Raw genomic sequence first — 16,613 nt, 5'->3', positions numbered from 1 at the left:
GCATTTTTTTCCTACAATTTGAGCAAAATTGTTGACTAAAAAAAAAATCTAGGTTTTGGGGCCTTTATCTTTGTTTGTTGTCTTTTTACTTTTTATTATGAAAACTTCCAAATGCACACAAATTACAGATAATAACACAATCAAGGATCATCCCCTAGGCTCCCAAGCCAGCAATGTGTTGCCATCCTGACTCAGACCCCTATGTTCTTCCACTCGTGCTCCTTGCCCTTACTGGAATGTTCTAAAGCAAATGTTCAATTTACAACGCCCATCAAAATAAAGATAAGTTTTAAAAATTCCATTTCATAATACTATTATCATCATTCTCTGAACAAAAAATAATCCTCTCTTTTATCTAATATCCAGTAGGACTTAGATTTTACAGATTGCTTTATAATTTTATATTTATGACCTCATAGTTAATCTGTTGAAATCACGATCCAAACATAGTTGCTCTGTGTCTTACCTAGTACTCTATCCTCTTTCCTCTTTGCTTTTCCTGTCACTTATTAAACAAGCTGACTAGTACGTCCAATAGAGATGTCCACATTCTGTATTTGGCTGATTAAATCTTCACTGATTGCTTAACATGGTCCTCTTTTTTTTCTTGTTCTTAAAAAAACAGAAGTTGACTCTAAAGTCTTGATCAGAATCATTGATCATTGAGCCTTTGGGCAAGAAACTTCATAGATGATTCTAATTTCCTATTAAATCAGGAGGCATGTCATGTTCACTTCTTTCTCTTTTTGTAATGGCAAGATGGATCAGTGTCATCCAAGGCTTTTGGCCTGATTGATCACTTATAAAGTTCTCCATGAGCCATTGATCTAATCATTTTCCTTAGCTAAGGAGGGAGGGAGTTGCAAGACATTGAATCATTGGGTTCAATAATTTTAGCATCCACTGACAGTCATTTCTAGATGTTCTATTTCATTAGGATAGCAAAGTGGTAATGTTTTGTTTCTACCTTTCATTCTACATTTATTAGTTAGAATTTATCTAAAAGCAATACTTTGTCTGACTCATCTTTTTGGTTACTCTGAAACAGTGTTGTAAGGTCTTCCTTTGTTCCTTTGTTTTTTTGGCTTGGGTTTTGGTTTGTGTGCCAATTTGTGATTTTTTTTTTTTTGGTCTTTTTGAGACAGGGTCTCCCTGTAGCCCCAGCTGACCTGGAACTCATTATGTAGACCAGGCTGGTCTTGAACTCACAGAGATCCGCCTGCTTCTGCCTCCCGAGTGCTGGGATTAAGGGTGTGTGCCACCATGCCTGGCCTATTTGTAAATTTTTGAGACAGGGTCTCACTCTGTAGCCCAGACTGGTCTATGATTCATGGTAATCCTCTTGCCTCAGCCTCCAAAATGTTGGTATTATAGGCATAAGCCACCATACTCAGATGGGTTTTTACTGTTGCTTGGACTTTTGGACACTTGTTTGTTTGTTTACAGGAGAAGTAAGGAAATATCTGGCTTAGAGCTGCATATTACTCATCAGCTAAGACAGATCAGCATGGATATCTGTCACTGGACTACAAAGCCCACCTCCTCTACAGTCAGTGAGAACTTCTCAACATGCATTTGATATGGTCCTCTGGTTACCAATTCAAATAACTTGCCTACAATATGAAACCTATTTTAAACAATAAATGCTGGGATCCAAGGTGACTACAATGATCTGATGTCAGTTTCTGGTTTTTTGACCTATCAAATCATCCACCCTGAGTCCACCTCATTCTGCTTCACAGACACAAGCCAACTTCTCCTTTTGTGCCTTTGCTTACTGTTCTGCATGCCTACCCTCTCCCTGCAAACAACTCAAGCTCAGTTCTTCCCCCTCAGGAGTAAACAGGCCTCTGGATTTTGCTGTCCAGCACCCCTCTGTACTCCTAGATGATACAATCCATCTTTTAAAAACTATTCCTCTTCCCTTGCCCAGCTAGTATTTGCAAAAGGTCTGCAAATTTCTCTAGAATAGAACAAAGCCAACCAGAACCATTCCTGGGATGACTGAGAACTTAGAAGGTCAGGTCCTCTTTGTAAGTGATCTTGACTTGATGCAGCCACATCCTGAGCCACGCGGAGAAAATGGATGCAGAGAAATGCAGAGATATGGGACATAGACTACAGGTAGTGTAGGACTGTTCCAGTGTGGGCTTTCCTGGAACCCACTGCACTTCTCCCACAGAGCAGCCATGTGAACCAATATAACTCCCCTTCTATAATTTGAGATGACAGGAATCCTAATACAACCCCACTATGAGTCTTGAAGACTATGACCACCTTTCCAGTTTCCTTCTGTACAAATACTTCACTACCTACTGTCTTACTGTCTGTGTTACACATGTATCTGTCACCATCTTTTGTGGCCTGGCAGACATATAGCTTACAAACCTCTTGAGCATCCCTCACAGTCCTTGGAAGAATCTCAGCATGTAAATAACAAGAGCCTGTACTTATTATTCTTCCACTACTAAGCACTTCACATGTGCTATGTTATTTAACCCTCACAGAAACTCCCTAATCTCCTCTCTTTTTCTTTCTTTTTGTGGTGCTGGTGTTTAAACTCTACTTTACCCATGCTAGGCAAGCATTTGACCAGAGCTACAAATCTCTCCCCCAAAAGTAGTTTTGTGGTTGTGTGTGTGTGTGTGTGTGTGTGTGGTGTGACATAAAACACAAGATCTCAAATGCTGCCCAAGCTGACAAACTGATGATCTTCCTGCCTCAGCATCCCAAATAACTAGAATTACAGGTATGTGCCACCACATTTTATAGATGATTCTCCATTACTTAGATGCGAGGGCTAAGGTTCATCAAAAGGAAACAATTTTTCCATTTACTAATTAATATATACATTTGCTAATTTTTTAAATAGATCACACATTTACTAATGAATAAATCACAGATTTGAATTGTATTTGCATTCAAATTGCATCCTTTTTCCATTATGCTCACACAAAACTAGTCTTTTTAAAAATACTTCATTTTTTTATTATTTTATTTGTATGCATGTATTGCCTACATGTAGGTAAGTACACCCATGTTGTGCAATGCCCGCGGAGGACAGAAGAGACTGTCGGATCCCCTGGAACTGGAGTTATGGACAGTTGTTAGCTGCCATGTGGGTGCTGGGATTCAAACCCGGGTCTTCTGCAAGAACAGTTAGTGTTCTCATCTGCTGAGCCATCTCTCCAGCCACCCAAAACTAATCTTTGCTAATTAACTTACCAGAAGGTATAATTGGCCAATGACCACCATTTAGTACCTCAATCTCAACTGACCCCAAAGTATATGTTCTTCCATTATTAAAATATTAATAAATGAATGTACAAATAAATGAGCTATATGAAAATAAGTCTATTGAAAAAGTTGTAAAACAATTTCTCCAAAATTGCTGCTGGCACCCTGAAGACTAAACGCTGGCATTTCCTTTAAAGTAATGGGTAAAAGGAATGAATATTTAAGACCACTCTGTCAGAACAAGTTGTATACAACCCCCCTGGCAGTGATATTTCAAAACAGAAAAAAGAGATTTGTGAGCACCTGTCAATGTGTGACATGCCTACAGCTCTCCAATTGCTCAGAGGAATATCCCTGTGTCATCATTACACACTAATCATTATTGAGCACTCCCATGGCTTGGAGGCAAGTATAGAAAGTCTTTAGGAAGGAAACAGCTTCGTCTTCATAGCTTATCAAGGAGAAGGGCTAGGAAGTCAGGGGTGGCAATTTATTGGCAAAGAACCGGAGAGTCACTGGCTCTCATCCATTCAATTTCATCCTTCAGCACAGCCTTCTCATTTTATGCTTGTAGTTCTGATTCCTGCTGGGTAGACCTACAGAGAGCTCCTGGTAACAAATGAAATTTGGGCAACAATGGCTTCTTGGTATCTAGTTTAAGCCCTTCCATTAAAAAGTATCCGTGAGTATTGGTGGTCTGCTCTTTTTTCCTTCCTTCCTCATTTTCATCACTTCATTTGAGGACATTATTGCCATCAGGCAATGCCATACATTGCACTTTTCAGGAGACTACATATTCCTACATAATTTGATAACAGTAGACCCCAGGTATGGTACAGACTAAAAAATGGATGGATTCCAGGTGGCAAAAGATTCTGTTAATTTGCAGACTCTGATGGAAGGCAAACACTACAAAGAATATCTTCACTGTTGCAGACTCAATATAGTATCTCAGATAAGATCATGTATATGACAGTGCTGTGTAAACTACTATTCCAGGAAAATATAAATTACTTCTGTTCCTAGTGTGTCTATTACTAAGATAATAAAGACCTGGGAAGAAGTTGTAGGATTTGGGAAAAAAAAAAAAAAAAAAAAAAAACTAAGTCTACACAGAACGTGCTAGTTTTTCTCATCACAGTGACACAAACACTCGGGGGAGGAAGAATTTATTTCAGTTCATGGTTTCAGATGTTTCAGTGTATGGCAAGTTGGTCCATGGTCAGTTGGCCCATGCACTTGGGCAAAACACAATGGTAGCAAGAGCTGATGGGGAGCTTCTTCCCCTAATGCTAAAACTGAAACAGGAAGGGGCCAAGAGCCAGCTATAACCTTCAAAGGAACACCCCTAAATGACCTACTTCCTCAGGTAGATCCTACCTCCTAAAGTTTCTACCACCTCTCAAAATAGACACGAGCTGGAGGTCAACATTTCAACACCCGAGTCTCTAAGGACATTTCACATTCAAATCATAACAAGGGTTTTTAGCAACAAGAAGAAAAAGAGAGTTTCCAGAGGATGCAACAGAGGTGCAGAGGGAAAGGCCCCAGGTTAGCAAATCTCCCATTCAACTAACAAACATTTTCTGTGTGTTGGGCACCAGTCTATGACTATATAAAGCCAAGTTAGCCAAAGCTAACATAGCCAGTGATGTCTGCCCTTCATAGAGGGCAGAGATTTATATTCTTATTTGGAGAGAGTCAATAAACAAAAGAGAAAGCTATAAGATGTTTAAAAATGAGTACAAGAGAACAAACTACTGGAGATGAAAAATGCAGAGGTTTTGCAATAGTTTGAACTTAAAGACCCACCAAAGGTGAGAATGAGATCAGATTTCAATGGTGTTTCTCCAAAACAACAGAGCACTGCAGGAAAAATAACAGCACACTTGAATGAAACTGGCATAAAATTTGACAACCAATCTTAAAATTCACTTTCCCTTTTTCTTCACCTTTGTTCAAAATTACTGACTCAAAGGGCTGTCTAGCATATTTAAGAAGATAGAAAAAAACTTAGACACAGAGTACCAGTGCCCATGGAAGCCAGAGGTGTCAGATCCCCTGCCCCCTCCACCACCCCAGAGCTGGAGTTACAGGTCTTTGTTAACCACCTGACATGGGTGCTGGGAACAAACCTGGGGTCCCCTGTAAGAGCAGTAAGTGCTCTTAACCATTGAGCCATTTCTCACCACCTTGGTAGGACTTTAAATATAACTCAACATTTTTTCCTTAAAAAAAAAATTGGCTGTAAGTCAAGGATGATATCTAAGTTTCATTTCTAGAAACAACTTCAAAGAACTGGCAGTCATTCCCTTGAGCACTGCATAGAGAAAGTGTTGGGTCCCTTGGAAAATGAATTAGACATTTCTGCCATGCGCTCAAGACGGAGGGGGAGTGGAGGCATGCAAGCCCTTCATTTGCCTTTCCTTCCCTCAGTAGATCTTAGTGCTTTAAAAACAGCAATAATGGGGCTGGACAGATGGCTCAGTGGTTAAGAACCCTGGCTGTTCTTGCAGAAGACCCAGGTTTGAATCACAGCACCCACATGCAGCTAACAACTGTCCAAATATAACTCCAGTTCCAGGGGATCCAACAGCCTCTTCTGGCCTCCACGGGCATTGCACAACATGGGTGCATTCACCTACATGCAGGCAATACATGCATACACATAAAATAAAAATAATAAATAAAATATTTTTAAATGAAATAAAAATAAATAATTTTTTTAAAAAAACATAGCAATAAATAAACATACACTGACCATCTACTAAATGAAAGAAAGACAAGACCAGAATAGTGAAGGATTTGTGAGTATATAACTTGGTTTCTGTCCTAAAAAGTTTATACTGTAGCTGGGAAGGACAAATGTTTGAAAGATAACACTAGAAGTCATTAAATGACCAAGTTCCTAAAACATCAGTAGAGGATTCAGATGCCAGGATATTGCTATAGGAAAAGACAGCCAAGAAAGAATGAAGGGAGAACAGGAGCTCTGAACTAGCTTTTAAGAATGCACATTCCTAAAATAACTGGAAAGAGGAAAGACTGATCCCAATGGGGTGGGGGTGGAGGAAGAGGTAGGGTGGGTTCAGGAATGAGGAAGAGACCAACACAGCAGCCAAGCACAGCATCTGCACAGGGCATCAGGTCACAGAGGCTCCTGTCAGTTAGGGTTCTTAAAAGAAACACAGACAGTAGGAGGGGGAAAGAGAAGGAAAAGGAGAGGGAGAGGGAGAAGGAGACAGACAGGGAGGGAGAGAGAGAGATAGAGAGATAGAGACAGAGACAGGAAAGAGACAAAGAGAGAGAACAAGAGAGACAGAGACAGAGACAGAGAGAGAGACAGAGACAGAGAGAGAGACAGAGACAGAGAGAGAAAGAGACAGAGACAGAGAGACAGAGAGAGAACGAGAAAGAGAGAATATGAAATGAGAATATAAAGTTATTAAAAGGAACTGATAAATGGAAGATGTCCCAAGATCTGCAGTTGGTAAGCTGGAGTCCAAGAAAACTAATGATGTAAGTTCCCATTTGAGTCTGAATCCTAAAGCAGAACACCAAAATCCCAGCTCAAAGAGGCAGGGAGGGAAGAAACTCTGGTAATCACTAGAGTTGAGAAGGAGCAAGTCCATGCTTCCCTAACCTTTCTATCCTATTGAGACCTTCAACCAAGTGAATGAGACCTACCCACATTGGGGAAAACAATCCCAATTACTAATTCCACCAACTCCAAACTGAATCTTATCCAGAAACACTCTCATAGACACACCCAGAATGAGTATCTGCACAACTTGTTGCTTAAGCAAGTTGACACATAAAATAAACCTTCACACCTTAAACTGAGTCAATACCCAGTTGGTAATAAGGACCATAGTTGGTAACATGTTTGAAAGCATAGTAAAGTCATGGAATCAAACTGACTGATATTGAAATGGATGAGAAGAAGAAAAGCAAAAGAGAAACAAAAGGAAAACTATTATAATTACACAATAAGAGGCAGAATAGCAACATCAAACACCTTTAGGATTCTATTCAATATAAAGAACTCTGCTAAGAGATTAAGATGTGGAGTTATTATATTGTTCTTTGTTGCACTGCATTGTATTGCATTGTATTTATTTTCAGATAGGGTCTTGCCATGTAGCCAGACTGACCTTGACCTGTCTCCCAAATGCTGGGATTACAGGTATGAAACACCAGTCTCATTTCCCTATAGTTTAATTGGATGTCAGTATCTACATGTACACCTATAAGGAAGAAATCCGAAAAGAAAGCCTAGGATTCCAAAGGTCAGCAATAAAGATGCAAATTTGGGAATTAACTCCACAGGGAAGAGAGCAAGGTGAGAGCTGACTCTTGGCATGACAGAAGCTTAGTCAGCAAACACTGCCAAATGTAATCATTTTATGATTCAGCGTGAAGGAATGGCCACTACTCAGTGACAGTGCAATTCTAAAACATAGTCAAAAGGCAGGATCACTTTAAGAAGGAAAAAAAAAAAAAAAAAAAACCAGAAGGGACAACTCAACCATTTCTCAAGTGTTACAAGCCGGTTCTTACTATCTACAGCAACTCCAGGGTGTACTTTGCAAGCAGGGCTTGCCAAGTCCTAAGAAGTCGAATGTCCGAGAAGTACAAGGAGGAAATTCAGAAGTTAAACTCACCAAGCTGATAGGAAATGAGCATTAGCTATTAAGTTTTGGTTTTGGTTTTAGTTTTGTGGTTTGGGAGGTGGGGAGGGTTGAGATAAGGCATCACACTGTGGTGCAGGTTAGCCTAGAACTCAGTGTGTTGCCCAGGCTGGCTGAGTTCAAACTTAACAGCAATCCTCTTGCCCTAGACTCCTCAGTGCCGGATTACTAGAGTCTTTAATACAACCAGTAGGTAAATATCAAATACTCTGATGTTTCCTCAAACAAATCAAGGTCAATAAAAATGTTGTTGTCAGATTTCTACGTACTAAAACATGCATAAAATAAGATAAAAGTGCAAATATTTTGTAACACATATAGAGAGGCTTAAAATATTCAGCATGTTAGAAACTGTTATAGAACAACCAAAAATAACAAATTAGACATGTTGCTTTTTCCCATCAAAAAAGGATCAAAATGAGGACTTACAAATCATAAAATCCAATGTCTTAAGAACTTATTTTATTAAGAAAACTTTTCATACAAAAAAGCCACAGGCTGAGAAGATGGTTCAGTAGTAAAATGCTTCTACGCTTAAGGACATGAGTCCAATGCCCAGAACACACAATAAAATGCAGTGTGACAGCACACACTTGTAATCCCAACACCTGGGAGGCAGGAGCATCCCTGGGGCTCACTGGCCAGCCTGTGAGTTTCAGGTCAATGAGACACCCTTTTATCAAAGGAGGTAGATGGCATTCCTAAAGATGACACCCAAGGTTGTGCTCTGGCCTGTACACACACACACACACACACACACACACACAAATCAAAGCCAGCCATGGTGGTCAAACCTGTAATCCTAGAGCTCAGGAGATGAATACAGGAGACTCAGGAGTTCAAGGCCAGCCTCAGCTACAAAGCAAGTTTGAGTCTAGCCTGGGCTACACATGAAGCCTTGTCTCGAAAGAGAGAGAGAGAGAGAGAGAGAGAGAGAGAGATCAAGAAATGGTTTGTTGACAAATATACAGATATTATTCCTCAGTTTGTGAGCACAAAAAGTTTTCTGTGAAATGACCTGCTAAAGATCACATTTTAAAAGTAAAACTTCACTACATGCATGAGTATATATATGCATATATGTGTAACATAGACTAGTATATCTAGAGACACATATGTATGTGTCCATGTAGATATAGGATATGTATACATAGAGATCTTCCATATTGACTATGATACATTGCCAAGAAACTTGGCCTAAGATGAATGAACTACAAATAAAAGTCCACGGAACACAAATCTGAAGACATTCATTTTGAGGAATAAAATACACACCTCTAATGAATGGTGAAAAGTTAGGACTAAATGAAACTATAAGCAATTCTTAATAATGGTCAAAAAAACTTTTCCACAAGAATTCCTGAAATGTTCTTCTTACCCCTCCTAGGAATGTGAATGCTGAAATTTACAAAGAATATTATTTCACATTTTTACTCACACACAAGAAAGCAACCACTTTCTACAAGCCCAAAGATTTTAAAATTGACCCATTACCAATATTTCAACCAAGGTAAACTTTAACAATACAAGGAGAGGAGCCAAAATGCATTCCCTCAGCAGTCTATAAAACCTAGTGGGCTTTCTGATTTCCTTAATGGCATGTTCTAGAATCATGTTCTGAAGAAAATTTTTTAAAAATTACACTTACTAAAAGCTAGTTAGTATATCATCCTACAACTACAGAGCATTTCTACAGCTGCTGTCAATTACTACCTGCTCTTCGGAGAAAACACTAAAACCCAAAGAAGCTGAAATGTAAGGAAATGGAGCAAGGTCCACCTAAAAGCTCAGTACTTTTCACCATGGTGCCCACCCTGGTCACATGTGAAAACTTGCTGTCCTCAGCATTGTGCATTTAGAAAGTGTTAATGTAACTAAACGTTGAAGAGACACTGTTATTAGAGGAAGTAAAAATCAGAGAAAATCAACATTTTCATATCTGTGGCTCCTCTACAAACCTTTCCTACAGAAAGCACACAAGAGGACAATGAGCTAGCCCAAGAATGCTCACTAGAGTTGTTCATGAAAAGATGGAAAACAACCCAGATTCACAGGAAGAGGAAGCTATTTAAATAACCCTTGACCTAATATATATATAATATATAATATATAATATAATATATAATAATATGTATAACATATATATTATATATATAGTAGTAGTAGTATAGTACTCAGTGGTAGTAGAGGATAGTACTCAATATAGTACTGCATAGTCAGTTAAAAAAGAACACACGCCTTTAATCCCAACACGGGCGCACAGGCAGACAGATCTCTGTGAGTTCAAGGCCAGCCTGGTCTACATAGTGAGTTCTAGGACAGCTGGGGCTACAGGGAGACCCTGTCTCAAAAGACCAAAAAAAAAAAAAAAAAAAAAGAGAAAGAAACATAAAGAGGATCTGCATGGTCATGGGAACACTTTCAAAACACATTATCAAGTTAAAGATTTTTTTAAAAAGTGGCTGGGATGATAGTTCAGTGGTATAAACCTTTGCCTAGCATGCATGGAGGCCCTGAGGGATCCTCAACACAACAAAATAAATGAGTAAATGAATGAAACTCAAGTTCAAAGTTGCATGGTATGACCCTAGTTGGTTTTTTGTGGGGTTTTTTTTTTTTTGCTTTTTTTTAACATTCCCTTTTTTTTAACATCCCCTTCTAGTTGTTATTTAAAACTACAATAAACATGTTTTTATATAAGGAATAAAATTTATTTTATGTGTATGTGTTCTGCCTGCATGTATCTAAGTGCACCCACGCATGCAATGCCCATAGAGGCCAGAAGAGGGCATCGGATCCCCTAGAGCTGGAATTACAGACAGTTGTTAGTAGCCTTGTGGATGCTGGGACTCAAACCTGGGTCCTCTGCAAAAGCATCCAGTGATCTTAACTGCTGAGCCATCTCTCCAGCCCCATAAGGAAAAATGTTGAGAAAAATAAACATATTCACAGCAGCTTTTCCAGAACATAAGAGTACAGTGTTTTTTAACTTTCAACATTATATTTCATTAACGTCCGGCTTTTTGTTTTGAATAATATGCATAATGTATATAATCAGAAACATAATCATTTTGTCAGTAATAAAATCAGATGTTATAGTTAGCATCAGCTGTCAATTTGACATAAACCTACAGCCACCTGGGAAGAGCCTCAATTGAAGAATTGCTCAGTCAAGTTAGTTGTGGTCTTGTTTATGAGGTATTTTCTTATTTGATGTAGGAGGGCCCAGCCCATTGTGGGAGGTGCCATTCCTAGGATTATATTAAGAAAGGTAGCTGAGCAAGCCAGGGGAAGCAGTCCAGGTAAACAATGTTCCTCCACCATTTCTGCTTCAAGTTCCTGCCGTAGGTTCTGCCTTGACTTCTCTCAATGATGGGCTGTAACGTGTAAGAGAAGAAAAATCCTTTCTCCCCCAAGTTGCTTTTGGCCATGGTGTTTAGCACGGCAACAGAAAGCAAACTAGAACAGAAGACAAGTTGGAGAAAAATCTTACTCATAAAGAAAAATCTTTACATCTCTCAAATATCTCTACCTCTCTTCTGGAAGACAGTACTATCTTTACTCTTAAAACTTAAACATTAAGCAGCACCTGTAGATACTAGAGAAGTTGCTTTAGTGTCTCCCTTAGCAACAGCTAACATAGAAGTGGGGCTCAAATTCCAATAATTATCAAATTCAACTGAGCAACACTAAATCGTTGCAGATAAACTGTAGGCCTCTAATTCTAAGCAAAAGTACTCACAGATTTAACAACAAAAAGCATGGATTCTTCAGACTCTAAAGCTATCTGAAGCATTTTCACAGTGGAAATAAGAGAAATCATGGAAAACCACCTCTAAATCCATAGTCCTGTCACTATCCAAGCATTTCAAAACTGGAAAGAAGAAATGTTTCTAAATACCTAGAAAGTAACTGAGGATTTACTAACATAGGAAAATTTTCTACCTTGAGGTGGGTAGGGAAGGATGTGAGGGAGACATTTGTCTCTACAGTGACAGGCAAATCATGTAGCACTCTATACCTCAGTTTCCTCACAAGGAAAATTAAAGAATAAACAATCTCAATGGTCCCTACTAGGTCTAAAATCTAAAAACAGACCTTGATTCTATCCTTGCCAAAAGGTTTTATAAAAAATTATCTATACACAAGAGCAAAATGTTATTGAATATTATAAAATGCATAGCCAAATCCAGCAGACTCTTATCTGGCTCCTCCTTACCCTGAATTACATTTTATCTCCCTCTTCCCCCACAAAAAATCCTTTAAAAGGTCCTTCAACTCACAGCCATTTCTTCTTACAATACCCCCATATTTGTAAAGCACATAGTTATTTCTACTTTTGGGTTTTGTATTTTCAGTTTTATATGTTACCAAAAGTTAACCTATTCAATTTATTTGGAATCTACTTACCTACCCTGCTCCCAGTTTTTCCCTCCTAAATTTAATAGAAAGTAGACAAATTTTATCTGACAGCTATACTATTAAGATGTTAAAGAAATATTAGTTATATACTCATATTACACATGGTCCCATACATGTAAACATAGATTTATACACACTCCTGATGTCCTGTCTCCTCAGGAGTTCTCCTGGGGAGACCTGGGGTCCGCCCAGATGGCTCAGAAGGAAAAGGCACTTGTCCAGCAAGCCTGTGACCCAAGTTCAATTCCCAGAACTCACATGAAGTTGGGATGAGAGAACTAACTCCACAAAAGTGGTCCTCTGACCTCCACACATGTACCTCTCTGTGTCTCTCTCTTTCTGTCTCTCTGTCTTTGTCTCTCTGTCTCACACACAAAAAATTATTACTAATATTAATAATTAATTTTAAGAAATAATATCTGGGCTGGGAAGACGGTTGCTGTGCAAGAATGAGGAACTGAGTTCTATCCTTAGCACCCATGTGGAAAAAAAAACAATAAAAAACCAGGCACAGCAGCTGCACACCTGTAATCCCAGTGCTACGGAGGCAGAGGCAGTAGGATGTATTCCAAGGCACTGTTGGTTCAATAAGAGACTCTGTCTCAAAAAATAAGGTGGAGGAAAGGGCTTGCCTAGCATGCATAAGGCCTTCATTTTAACCCCCAGTACTGAAAAAATAAATAAACAACACAGGATCACAGTTTGACTTCTCTGAGGAAACTCCTGTTTGTTTCTACTATTTCGCTCCACCTTACTACCTATGTTGGCACTTGTGCTTCTCGGCTTATAGCCGTTGTCTATTACTTTCCTATTACAGAAAGAACTTTGCAGAGTCTTGACCCAAACCTGGGAGGCTGAGGACAGACCTGTCCAGCAGTACACTGCAGGTGGGCCTAATTACTGGATGTCTCAATATCATTCTGAGTCTACTTCAGCAAAGCCCAGTTTCTCCTGCCTTTTGCCCCCAGGCAACTTAATCCTATTCCTAAAGCTGTAAGACAAATGACAATGAGACCCCAAACTTAATTTATACCAAAGCAGAAGTGGACACAACTGTTAGGAGGGTTTCAAGTAAGGGATTCATTAGAGCTAAAAAGAATTCTGTCTTTAATTATCTGAAAAGTTACTGAAAGCCATGCCATGTGCTGTACTAAATTGAATCTCTCCCTCGATTTCTGTCTAAAGACCTCTGAAGTTCTCCAATGGAGACATTGGCTGGGGTCCACTGGGTTTGGGCAGTTTCAGGGACATCGTCCTATCTAGTGCCAGGTGCACAAGTGAACTGCGGGTCAGGCAGGTGACCCTGACAAGCAGGCATGGTACATTAAGGAGAGGAAATCTTTTCCCTTGTTAATCAACGGGATAAAGGTGATTAAGCAGGAATTAGTTCTCAATGACCTATATAATTTCATCAGGGCTGCTATGGCTATTAGCAGAGAGCAGCTGACTTCCTAATGAGATGAATTTGATAGCAAGGTCCTCCCAGAGCAGCAGAGACCCAATGGAAGGGACGCAACAATTGGTTGGCATTGTTTCCCACCTTTCCTCCTCCTGGGGGCTGCCTCTCTCCACCTCTTTCTTTAGTGTGGGGCTCTTTCCCTCCAGAAGTTTAGCACCAGTGGAATTTTAGCACCAGTGGAATGATAACAGTTGGATGGGTAGTGAGTGGATGAGAGTAGGAGGCCGGGACAGATCTGGGCTAATGCTCCTGATCCGCTCACTTGATTCCCAAAGTCCTAAGCAAGCACAGCAACAGCCTCCACCATCACCTCTTCTAACCAGGCTTGAAATAAAACTGATACTATGACTCTCTCTCACCGGAGTGGTGCTCACAAGAGAGCTTTGTTGAAGTCCGGGAAAACACACACACAAAATCAATATAACCACGACCTGAAAGCAGTTTCATCAGAGAACTTGTGAAATTGAGCAACAGCCACCCAACAATAAAGTCTTCTCAGGAAAGCGCTGAGAGGCACCGCCTCCATCTCCGGTGCTGGCAGGGAGTTTGGAGAGGACGACGGACCCAGATCGCATCGCCTATGCCAGCTCCTCCCTGAGGATCCAGGGGCTGTGGCACCAGGGGGCGAGGAAAGGGGTGGGGAGCCTGAAGACATCCTCCTCGTCAAAACAAGCCGGCCCGCTCTCCCCAGGGTCAGTCGTGAGTAACGTCGCGCGCAGAAGCCCACGGCGTCCGGGCCGGTCGCAGGCCGCCCCGCTCTCTCTCTCTCTCCCAAACCTGCTCCTGCCGCCCAGCGGGATGCAAGGAAGGGGCAAGCAGTCGGGACACCTCTTTCACACCCTAACACAAAAGCCATCCTCCCGGCGCCGACACTCACCTGCGTGCGGCCCCGGTTCCTCCTGCCGCGCGGTGTCTGCGGACACTCAGAAAGTTGGTGCCGCGGTCCCGGGGACGCCAGGTCCGGAGCGCCGAGCCGCCGCCCGCGCAGGGCACGGACACAGGCAGAGCTGGCCACTCCCACCCGAGCACCGAACGCCCGGCGCCCGGGCAGCTGGCCTCGCCGTCCGCACGATGTCCTCCAGCCTCGGCTCCAGCTCCGCCTGAGGACCCGGGGACCGACTACCCGGCGAGAGGAGGTCGGGGCGCAACTTTTCTCCAGTGCGTCAGCGGGTGGTGGAGCCCTCGGTACGCTGGCGGGGTGGTGGCGGGGGCGGGGCCTGAGGGACGCTCCCACGGGCATGCCTGCAGGTTGGGCCCCGCCCCACAGGCCCCGCCCCAACGCCCCCAGACCCGTCCTCGAAGGCCCCGCCCTCTGCCAGGCCCCGCCCCCTCCGCCTCGCCGCTTGGCCGCCAGGTGCGCCTGAGACTCCCACCGCGCGTACTCCGGAGCGCACTGGTTTCTATGGTGAAGTAGGCGGAGCCTGGGAGAGAAAGTTTCCACCGAAACCAGAGTTGGGAAGCTGCGGGGGACGCCTCGCCCTTGGGACACGCCTCTCTCCCCGCGCGCACCGCGCACTTTCACGTGCGGCTTCTTGGGTTTTGCAAGCGGAGCAAGACCGACAGCCCCTGCGAGTCCCGGCGTCGTAGATTTCCCACCCGGAAGATTTGAGTGCGGATTCTGACGCCCCGATCCCCTTGGATTTTCCGTCTGGGACGCTCTTCTTTTTCCTGAGATTTGAACTTTAAAAATGACAGGACAGCCCGAACAGAGCTGAGTCGAATAATAAACATGTTCGCATGTTCCCCTGGCAAGCTCCCTGAAATGAAAAGGGGACCATGGTCCGAGCAAAGGAGGGAGGAGCTGCAGTTTTGTTGTTTGGGTTTTTTAAGGGTAATTTTAGCCCTAGGGGCCTTGTTTGTGGGTTGGAACCTGTGTGTCACAGGTTCACTGACAACTGTCACCGCCCCCAAAACAAAGAGGGCTGTTTAATATGGGCAGTCCTACAACAAAGATAAAGTTCCTCAACTCAGAACTCTCCAGAGAATGAGAGGAGGAGGGTGGCCGCCCTTGAGCTCTACCCGGTGCCTTGCGACCTTCCAGAGTCCAGTCCTCGACCAAAGACCTTTGCCTAAGGACAGGGAGCAGCATACCCCGCCTCCTCTCCACTTGGGTCGCCACGCCCTTGTGTGCTTGAGCTGCCCTGGTGTGCTTGGATCGAGGCTCAGCTTTCTGGACTTTAAATCCTCAGGAGGATCCGAATGTTGGCTAGCAGCTCTCTTGGCACATGCCCTGTGGTTAGTGTGGCTGAAACTTGAAGTGAGGCTCCCTGAGAGACGGTGGGGCCACACCGCATTTTGCAAAAGCGAATGTGGAGGTTTTCCACCACAGCATCCTACTGGCGCCTCATCAAATTCCCCTTTGGAGGACGTCCCTTCCTTCATTCTGAATGGATGGCATCGGGAGATAATCAGATGTACCTAGTTTTCGAGTTTTCCTTATACCCCTAGTACTTAGAGAATGCAAACTTACGCTTTCTCGCATACCTGTGTGCCGCCAAGGTATCTCAGGATTCATCAGCATTCACTTTTGACAAGTGCTGTTAAGAAGTGGCACACAGCAATGGTGGCAGCATACAGAAGTCCCTTGCAGGTTCAGACCAGACAAAATCCCAGCGTAGACATGGGGAAGTGGGTAAGAAACTCCATCCCACCCCAACCCAAGGAACTTTTGACAACTAATGACTGCTGGGAGGGCCAGAGACAGTTTCTAGAATGGGACTCTCAGTAGGTTAACTAGGATCCAATAGATGGACACACACCAAAGGACATTCGGGGGCACAAATTAGGCTCTATAGGCATATATA

At 42.3% G+C, this 16,613-nt stretch overlaps 1 protein-coding gene across 2 annotated transcripts in view; it reads right to left on the bottom strand.

Moving 5' to 3' along the window:
• The window catches only part of Fam160a1 (family with sequence similarity 160 member A1), a 337,430-nt gene extending 322,670 nt beyond the window's left edge, over positions 1-14,760 (bottom strand). For both annotated transcript variants that reach the window (XM_029556760.1, XM_008854254.2), the window contains exon 1: positions 14,687-14,760. The gene's annotated coding sequence lies outside the window, so the exon portion shown is untranslated. The remainder of the gene's footprint in view (positions 1-14,686) is intronic.
• Between the last annotated feature and the right edge of the window lie 1,853 nt (positions 14,761-16,613).

Source organism: Nannospalax galili, unplaced genomic scaffold (assembly GCF_000622305.1).
Source record: "Nannospalax galili isolate Female #2095 unplaced genomic scaffold, S.galili_v1.0 scaffold305, whole genome shotgun sequence".
Lineage (NCBI taxonomy): Eukaryota > Metazoa > Chordata > Mammalia > Rodentia > Spalacidae > Nannospalax > Nannospalax galili.
Note: the sequence above shows the minus strand (reverse complement) of the source record. Positions and strands in the feature narration are given on the sequence as shown.